The sequence below is a fragment of the Cebus imitator genome, unplaced genomic scaffold, assembly GCF_001604975.1.
Source record: "Cebus imitator isolate Cc_AM_T3 unplaced genomic scaffold, Cebus_imitator-1.0 Scaffold353, whole genome shotgun sequence".
Classification (NCBI taxonomy): Eukaryota; Metazoa; Chordata; class Mammalia; order Primates; family Cebidae; genus Cebus; species Cebus imitator.
Window position 1 is genome coordinate 1145855 of NW_016107668.1, and position 9646 is coordinate 1155500.

General features: G+C 42.1%; 1 long non-coding RNA gene across 2 annotated transcripts in view; it reads right to left on the bottom strand.

Moving 5' to 3' along the window:
- LOC119467934 overlaps nucleotides 1-9423 on the bottom strand; it is a 32500-nt gene extending 23077 nt beyond the window's left edge. Inside the window, exon 1 of one of the 2 annotated variants that reach the window (XR_005196562.1) lies at nucleotides 9277-9423. This is a non-coding gene — a long non-coding RNA (uncharacterized LOC119467934). The remainder of the gene's footprint in view (nucleotides 1-9276) is intronic. The other variant, XR_005196561.1, reaches the window with a different exon arrangement.
- Nucleotides 9424-9646: the final 223 nt, after the last annotated feature.

A 9646-nucleotide genomic window follows, 5' to 3' on the forward strand; every position in this document is an offset into this window, starting at 1 on the left:
ACCGCAACCTCCGCCTCCTGGGTTCAAGCAATTCTCCTGCCTCATCCTCCCAAGTATCTGGGACTACAGGCACGCGCCATCATGCCCAGCTAATTTTTTGTATTTTTAGTAGAGACGGGGTTTCACCTTGTTGACCAAGATGGTCTCGATCTCTTGACCTCGTGATCCACCGGCCTCAGCCTCCCAAAGTGCTGGGATTATAGGCGTGAGCCACCGCGCCCGGCCAAGTTTAACTTTTTATAAGAGATTTGTGTATGTATTGTGGTAGTGAATGATAAAATAGGCTGGTATCTGCATATATCATATGCGTTGATGACATGCCTTTTTCTTAACTGTTTGGATATGTCTAGGCTATGCAGTTCATTTGGCGATTTTTCGAAATTGTCATGTATCTCCAAAAAATTTTCCAATATATTTATTGAAAAAAATTCACGGCCAGGTGTGGTGGCTCATGCCTGTAACCTCAGCACTTTGGAAGGCAGAGGTGGGTGGATCACTTGAGGCCAGGAGTTCAAGACCAGCCTGGTCTACATAGGGAAAACCCGTCCCCACTAAAAATAAAATAAAATAAAAATTAGCTGCACATGAGGGCACACACCTGTAATCCCAGCTACTTGGGAGGCTGAGGCTGTGGTGAGTGGAGACTGCGCCACTGCACTCCAGCCTAGGCAACAGAGGAGACCCTGTCTGACAAAAAACTCACATATTTTGAACCTGCACGGTTCAAATCCATGTTATTTAAGGGTCAATTACATATGGAATGATCAGAGGTTTTACTTGTAAATTATTCTGCTTGCTTTTGTCATCCAGAGTGTAGTGTCTCCATGTGCTTCCGGGTTTGGTATAGCACAGACAATGCAAGGAGAGGCTTTTAAATCCCTGTGGGAGTTTGTCAAAGTCTGACAGTTGATAATCAAGGTGAGTGATCCTGGAGTATCATAATGTGATGCTCTAGGTTACATGAGGTAAGGGAAGAGCAGTAAAGAGAGTGTACACTCAACAATCCTAACCTCATAATATTAAGTAGGCACGGCTGGCTGATTATGGCCTAATTTAATGCTCAAATTCTTCAATAATCTAGTTTTTCCTTCTGTATTATGACCATTTGGAGAGCAGTTTTTATTAGACACTAGCAAACACAATGGTAAGCTTAAATATAGGCTTTCTTCCAGTCAGTTTAGGTAGAGCTGGTAACTGGCAGTTATTTGGATAATTTGCAAAGACCAATAATTTTGGTAAGTAGTAATTAATCCCTTCTAATTTGTATAGTGGTTAATAAGAGGGGAAAATAAAAATAATAATCTCCCTGCTTCTCATAGATTTTTCCTAAAAAAAAAAAAAAAAAATTTCTACCTCCCTCCACCCTCCAGCAAAATAAATAGATAAATAAATAAAAGAACAGAAGAAATAAATGCCTTTTACTACATTCCAACAAAACAAAACAAACTCTATAACCGGTCCCCTCGTTAGAAATATAGTGCATACTACAATTAAAATGCGAATACTGGCCAGGCGCAGTGCTAACGCCTGTAATCCCAGCACTTTGTGAGGCCAAGGCGGGCAGATCATGAGGTCAGGGGTTCAAGACCAGCCTGGCCAACATGGTAAAACCCTGTGTCTACTAAATACACAAAAAATTAGCTGGGCATGGTGGTGCACACCTGTAGTCCCAGCTACTCAGGAGCTGAGGCAGGAGAATTGCTTGAATCCAGGAGGCAGAGGTTGCCGTGAGCCAAGATCGTGCCATTACACTCCAGCCTGAGCGACACGGTGAGACTCTGTCAAAACAAAAAACGGGTGGCAAATGCCTTTTCTTTTGTTTATAATTGCTTTCATTATGTGTCGGAGTGGAGAGAAGCAACTTCAAATGGAAGAAGGAAGTGTGCAGCCACCACCCACATCTTCTAAGCATTAGTGGAAGCCTAAGCCTTAGTGGATATGTGGGATCCATTCTCCAAGCAGCAACTGGCATGTGTTAGCAGCCACTTTGACATTAATGGGAGAACTGTTAACAGCACTCGAGTGAAAGCAGGGCTTATTTCTCCGAGTATCCCTGGGGCCAGGCTTATAGCAGGAATTCGGAAAGTTAGCACATTAGGAGTTTTGCTTGTAAATTATTCTGCTTCTTTTTTCATCCAAAGTCTTAGAGCCCCCAAAATGCACACGTGGATCTGGTGCACTGTTGCTGGTACAAACTGTAAATCACAGGCTCTACCTAAACAGTTAATGAATGAACAAAACATCTTATATAAAAGCTCCACCTTAACGGAAGTTTAAAAAAGTTCTGTGCTGGTGAGGGTTGGAGGAAAAAGTGTACTCCCAAACATATTATTGGGGAAATGTAAATGATACAATTCCTGTGTAATTAAATTACCATTACAATTAAAAATGTATATACCCTGTGACCCAGCAATGTCACATCTGCTAATTCATCCTGCAGAAAAACTCTCACATATGCACACAGAAAAGACTAGTCATTGCAGCATTCTTTGTAACAGTAAACGACTAGAAACAACTTAAATGTTTCTTCAATAGAGAACTGATGAAATAAATTATGGTATATACATGTAATGGAATTCCATGCTGATGTTAAAAAAGAATAAGTTAGAATTGTACATGTTGACCGAGTGTGGTGGCTCACGCCTGTAATCCCAGCACTTTGGGAGGCTGAGGTGGGTAGATCACAAGGTCAAGAGTTCAAGACCAGCCTGGCCAACACGGTGAAATCCTGTTTCTACTAAAAATACAAAAGTTATCCAGGTGTGGTGGTGGGTACGTGTAGTCCCACCTACTTGGGAGGCTGAGGCGGGAGAATCACTTGAACCCGGGAGGCGGAGGTTGCAGTGAGCTGAGATCATACCACTGTATCCCAGCCTGGGTGACAGGGGGCGACTCCATCTCAAAAAGAAAAACATATATATACATATACATATATATATATGTATGTATGTATGTATATATATAGAGTTATACATGCTGACATGGACTGTTAAGTAAGCAAAGTCAAGTACAAAATCATATGTTCAGTATGTTACAGCTTATGTAAATAACAATAATGGAGGAAGAAATATAAATACATGTTTCTATTTGAAAAGACTATCTCTGGAAAGTTAAATAAGAAACTGGTAATAGTAGTTCAATTTGGGGAGAGGAACTGAGGAATTGGGAGGATTGAAAGTGGAAGAAGGGAGCTGTTTTTCACTGCTGTGTCATTTCCATTTCTAGCTGGGTATAGACCATTTAAAATTATTAAAATAAAAATGTCCAAGTAAATATTTTCAAATTCATTTCCAAAGAGCATTATACCTTTTTTTTTTTTTTTTTTTTGAGACAGGGTTTCTCTCTGTACCCCAGGCTGGAATGCAGTGATGCTATCATGGCTCACTGCACCCTGGACCTCCCAGGTTCAAGTGATTCTCACACCTCAGCCTTCTGAATAGCAGGGACTACAGGCACACACCACCATCCTGACTAATTTTTTGTATTACTTTTTGTAGAGATGGGGGTCTCACTGTGCTGCTTAGGCTGGCGTCAAACTCCTGGGCTCAAGCAGTTCTCCCACCAGGGCCTTTCAAAGTGCTGGGATTACAGGTGTGAGCCACTGTGCCCAGCCGAGAAGGCTTCTTAAAGATCACTAGTGTATTGTGAGTTACATTTGTATCAGAAAAAATAGAGAAGGGGGAATATATCTACATAATCAGTTGTGTAAGCACAGACCCTCCCTGGAAAGGAGACAGCTAGGGATACAGGGAAAAGGGAAGACTTAGTTCTCAGTATCTTTTTGTATCTTTGGATTTACATACATATGTGTGTATATACATATATAATATATATAGATATTATATATTATATATAATTGAAATAACTGTTTTTAAAGTTTACTAGAAGCGTGGAAGTGGAAAGAGAAAGACATCTTGAAGTAGAAAGAGCATACTCAGTAAGTTCAGACAAGCCTAGTTTCAAATCTTCACTCTCAACAGCTTTGCGATGTGGGCAAGCTGGCAAATCTCGGGGCCTCTTCTGCCAAAAGCCACAGAAGGATATGTCGATTAAATGCAAAATGTTATAGATAAAGTGCCTTTCCTATGATGGCACATAAAGTTCAGTAATTTGTAGTCATTATCATCAAATGGCAGATGAAATCCTTTTTATTTCCAAAGAGTTTCAAGTGTTCTAAAGAAGCCACATATAGCAAGGACCTGGTTCCAGGAAAGTGTTGCTCCTTGGGCTGTGTGTTGCTACAACAGGTGTTGTTACTGACCTAGATCAATGAGAAGCCCTGATTTGCCCAAAAGTGGCCCTAAGTGACACAGTGTCACTTTACAGCAGCAACTGATTAAATGCTGGCACTACCTACTCACATTGTGATTTTCCCCAAAAGCTGTATCAAATGAACAAAGAAGGTTTGTTTTTTTTTTCCTTTTTTGGCAACTTTGATTAAAGGGTTTTTTTTTTTTTTTTAAGATAATGAAATAACAGTACAGACTTATAAAATTCACCAAGCATTTAGCCCTTCCTTTTTTCTTTCCTTTCTTGTCTCTTCCATTGTTAATACTATAGCAAACCTATTAATGTGTTATAAAGTTACCAGCTATAACCAAGCATCCTTTTATTTGCTTCTTTGTATATCTAGGTTATACTATTGAAATGGATAGATCTCTTACTAATCTGATGGCAAACATGTATGAATCTGACCAATCATATTTCTATTGTTGAAAAAGCCTTTATATGACACCAGGTATTTATCTTTTATCTCAGTGGTGCCTGGATGAATGTTATATACTTGGAACTTTATTACACAAAGAACGGTGCTTACAATGACTCCTGATACATACAATATCCACATAAAAATGTCTGTATTGAAAATTGCTTTTTACTATTACCAATTTTATATATTTTGCAGCATGAAATAAAATAATTCTAAATGTACATAATTTTTGTGTCATTTCTTCCCAACGGATGATAATTTTCTGAATTTGATTCCTAGCTTGCATAAATAGCAGTTGCATTTTTATTCAATGCAACTTAATAAAAGCTGAGACAGAGGACAAGATGAGTAACATTTCTAAATGACTGCTGAAATTCCATAACCTGAGTGCTGACAGAGCTGGTGAAGAAAGGAGAGAGGATTCATTCAGCATCACGATTCCTAGTGCGGCATTACAAGAATGGAGGACCAGCGACCCAATGTGGCAAACCCAATTGTTGCACCCGGGGCCACAGAGGAAATCCCTGATGCTTGAATATTACAAAGGATTTTTGAAAGGCCCTTAATTTTTATAATCTGGATTCAGAATCAACCTCTGAGCACCTGCTGTGGGCTAGATAAATTTATATACCTGTTACTTCAAAATATTTTGTTTTTAGGTTGACATACCTGATATATTGGTTCAGGGGAAAAACTGCAAGCATTGGTAGTTTTGACATGCGGTACCCTGGAGAAGTGAAATGACAGACAGTAACCTTGAGTTGCTGTTGCTGTTTAATCTGACTAGTTATTGATAACACTGATACAGGCTGAGCCAAGACTTTAGAGAAAACATGTTAGACTATAGGGAAGAAATAACACTACTCACAAGACCCCAAACTCATATATTTTATATTTCATAAACCAGATTCTGCTGGGTTAGTACTTTTGTTTTAATGTACTTTCAACTAGCTTTCCTAAGAATTGAAGATTGGGAGGCCGAGGCACATGGCTCTCTTGAGGCCAGGAGTTCAAGACCAGCCTGGCCAACATGGTGAACCTCCTTCTCTACTAAAGATACAAAAATTAGCTAGGCGTGGGGGCACATGCCTGTAATCCCAGCTACTGGGGAGGCTGAAGCAGGAGAATCACTTGAACCTGGGAGATGGAGGTTGCAGTGAGCCAAGATCATGCCACTGCACTCCAGTCTGGGTGAAAGAGCAAGACTGTTTCACAAAGGAAAAAAAAAAAAAAATTGAAGATAACAAGTAGCCATACTTTAAGTCTTGTCTCAAAGGAAATGAAGTCATTAATATGGAGGATGGCCCGTCCCCCAACGTTGTTCTCTTAGAAGGCTGAATAGGTTTTCTTTCTGAACAATCCCATCCTCCAGCAATTAGGTACTTCATGGCCAATCATCTTAGTGTCTTATTACATTTTTTATTGATTAAAATTTATCAAAGGCTTCACAGGTGGGCACTTTTATCTGTGTCAACATGTGATCTGTCCTAAAACATCAGATGTACTGTGAAGTTTATTTCCTTTGAAATTCATTTAAATAGTTTATCATTAAATAAAGCAGTGGTTCCAATAGGACATCAAGAGACCAAGCCAACCTGAAATTATGAATGAATGAACAAACGAATGACCTGTGTTCCAGTATTTTTCCAAATTATCAAATGGAACAAAACCTGACTTTAAGCAAAATCATCTAAGCCTGGCTTTCGTCTCCTTGTGCTGTCAGATTTATGATTCTCCTGCACAGTCCGGTTACTCTGCACACAGTGCAGAACAGTCTGAAATCCGGGGAGGAGACAGTCCCATCTCCGGCTTTCCAGACACTGGGGAGTATGGTCCTCATTATGCCTCTTGAACTGTTTTGTTTTCTGACAAACTTTGAACAAGTGGAACAAATATTTTACTCTCTTTTAGCCTTAGCTATTTTACTTCTAGGATATATTATCTTCAAACATGAGAGATGTTGGAGGTAGTATTGAGGAGAGATCTCAATGTTCAGCGACATTAAAATCTAGTGAATTTGCTGTACATAAATTACTTGGCATTTAAATGCTACATCGATTTAAATGGATAATTGTATTATAAACTCACAAATAGCATCTCTTCAATATTTAATTATTAGAAGGTATCTCAATATTTTATAGCTCTTCAGCTGCTAGTCAAACACATCATAAAAACAGATTGGAAGAAGAAATATTTTTGGGATTTGATACACATCTACAGTGACAGCTATAATAATGACAAGTTAACACAGGGTACTTCTGCACGCTACGCTGGTTATATGACACCTGTTAGCTCAGGTCTACAAACTCTTCTCATAAAGGGTCCAACAGTAAATGTATTCTCCAGCTTAGTGGGACACATAGTCTGCCTCCCAACTACTCAACTCTACCCTTCCCAGAGCAAAAGTAGCCATAAATGAGTAAGTGTGGGCTGTGTCCTAATAAAACTTAGTTTAAGGTCACTGAAATGTGAATTTCATATAGTTTTCACATTTTTTCCTCTTTTTTTTTTTTTGAAATGAAGTCTAGCTTTGTTGCCCAGGCTAGAGTGCAATGGCACGATTTCGGCTCACTGGAACCTCTGCCTCCCAGGTTCAAGTGATTCTTCTGCCTCAGCCCTCCCGAGTAGCTGGGATTACAGGTACCCACAATCACGCCCGACTAATTTTTTGTATTTTTAGTAGAGACGGGGTTTTACCGCATTGACCAGGCTGGTCTGATCCGCCCGCTTCAGCCTCCCAAAGTGCTGTGATTACAGGCGTGAGCCACTGCGCCCGGCCTCTTCTCTTTCTGTTTTGACAGGGTCTTGCATTGCAATCCAGGCTGGAGTGCAGTGGCGAGATCACGGCTCACTGCAGCTTTTGAACTCCTGGGCTCAAACAGTCCTCTCACCCTAGCCTCTAGAGTCGCTGGGGGCGGGGGCGTGTATCACCATATCCAACTAATTTTTAAATTTTTTGTAAAGACGGGGGTTCTCCCTGTGTTGCCCAGACTGATCTTGAACTCCTGGCCTCAAGTGATCCTAACGCTTGGACCTCCCAAAGTGCTGGTATTACAGGTGTGAGCCACCACGTCCAACCTGTCACATATTGTTTTAAAAAATATTTTAGGCCGGGCGCGGTGGCTCAAGCCTGTAATCCCAGCACTTTGGGAGGCCGAGGCGGGTGGATCACGAGGTCAAGAGATCGAGACCATCCTGGTCAACATGGTGAAACCCCGTCTCTACTAAAACTATAAAAAATTAGCTGGGCATGGTGGCGCGTGCCTGTAGTCCCAGCTACTCAGGAGGCTGAGGCAGGAGAATTGCTTGAACCCGGGAGGCGGAGGTTGCGGTGAGCCGAGATCGCGCCATTGCACTCCAGCCTGGGTAACAGGAGCGAAACTCCGTCTCCAAAAAAAAAAAAAAAAATTTTTTTTAAATTATTTAAAACTAGAAATAATCATTCCTTGCTCAAGGCTGTTAAAAAAAAAAAAGATGGCAGTCTTCCCGCCCACTTCCCCTTTCCTCTACTCCCCCCCACACAGAAAAGAATGGATTTGGCTCTAGTGCCATAGTTTGCTGAGCTCTGCATTATCTCATGGGGTTAGTAGGGCTTTTCTAAACGGTCAGATATACAGATTATATTCTCAAGTGAATGGGAAAGAGTTTTCCCGCTAGCCTCGTTTCCCACTCTACTGCCTCCTCACTTTCTGCACCCTGCTGCCCGAGGCTGATGAGGTTTCAGCCAGTCGTTTCTGAGGTTAAAAGTAGGCTCTGCACGTCTAGACTGTAGACACACCAACTAAAGAACTGCTACCAATTACAAAGATAGGCAACAATGTTAAGAGTTTGAGCGTTGGAGTGTCCTGATTGGGTTTGGGCGTTTTCATAGATCCAGTTGCCTTGATCAAAGCGGCAAATGGACAGAGCCACAGGTTGTTGCAGTAATCCGCAGATAAAGGAAGGTGATCTGGACTAGGCTGGTAGGATGGGGGACCAAGACAGGCTGCCTTTAGGATGCATATTTAGGATTGGGTGCTTCCTTGAATGAAGATTGATTAGCTGGTTCAAATACCTGTCACACAGGATAAAAGGAATTTTTTTTTTGAAACAAGAGTCTCACTCTCTTGCCTGGGCTGGAGTGCAATGGCGCGATCTCAACCTCCACCTTCCGGGTTCCTGTGATTCTCCTGCCTCAGCCTCCCGAGTAGCTGGGATTACAGGCGTCCACCGCCACGCCCGGCTAATTTTTGTATTTTTAGTAGAGACGGGGTTTTACTATGTTGGCCAGGCTGGTCTCGAACCTCTGACCTCGTGATCTGCCAGCCTTATTCTCCCATAGTGCTGGGATTACAGGTGTGAGCCACCGCGCCCAGCCTAAAATTGATTTAAAAAAAAAAAAAAAGAAATGGATACGTTTTTACATCGTTTTTAAAGCGCTACCTAGGTTTGGCCAGGATCATGTATCATTTCACTCTTTTACTTATTAATCATTTTAAAAATTGCAAGCTCCTGATTTACTGATTCCCCCATCCCAAAGTGGAGCGCAACATTTTTATTTTTTCAACGTAAAAGTTGGTTTAAAATACCTTTTCTGAAGAAAAAAAGAAAGAAATCCGCATTCACCACAGTCACTGGACAGGAATCTGCGTGGAGACCCGCGTTCCACTTCCAGAGGTCGACCTTCCCCTGCCCGGGTTCCTGCCGCCCCTCAGCGCCCCCTACACCCCCCACACGCTTCCCGCCGGCCTCCCTCCTCCTTCTCCCGGGTTCCCGCCCCTCAGCGCCCCCTACACCCGCCCCACGCTCCCCTCCAGCTTCCCTCCTCCTCCGCTCTCCGGTTCCCGCCGCCCCTCAGCGCGCCGGCGCGCCCCCTAACACCACCCCCACGCTTCCCGCCGGCCTCCCTCCTCCTTCTCCCGCGTTCCCGCCCACTTTCTCGCCCTCCCGGGAAGCTCC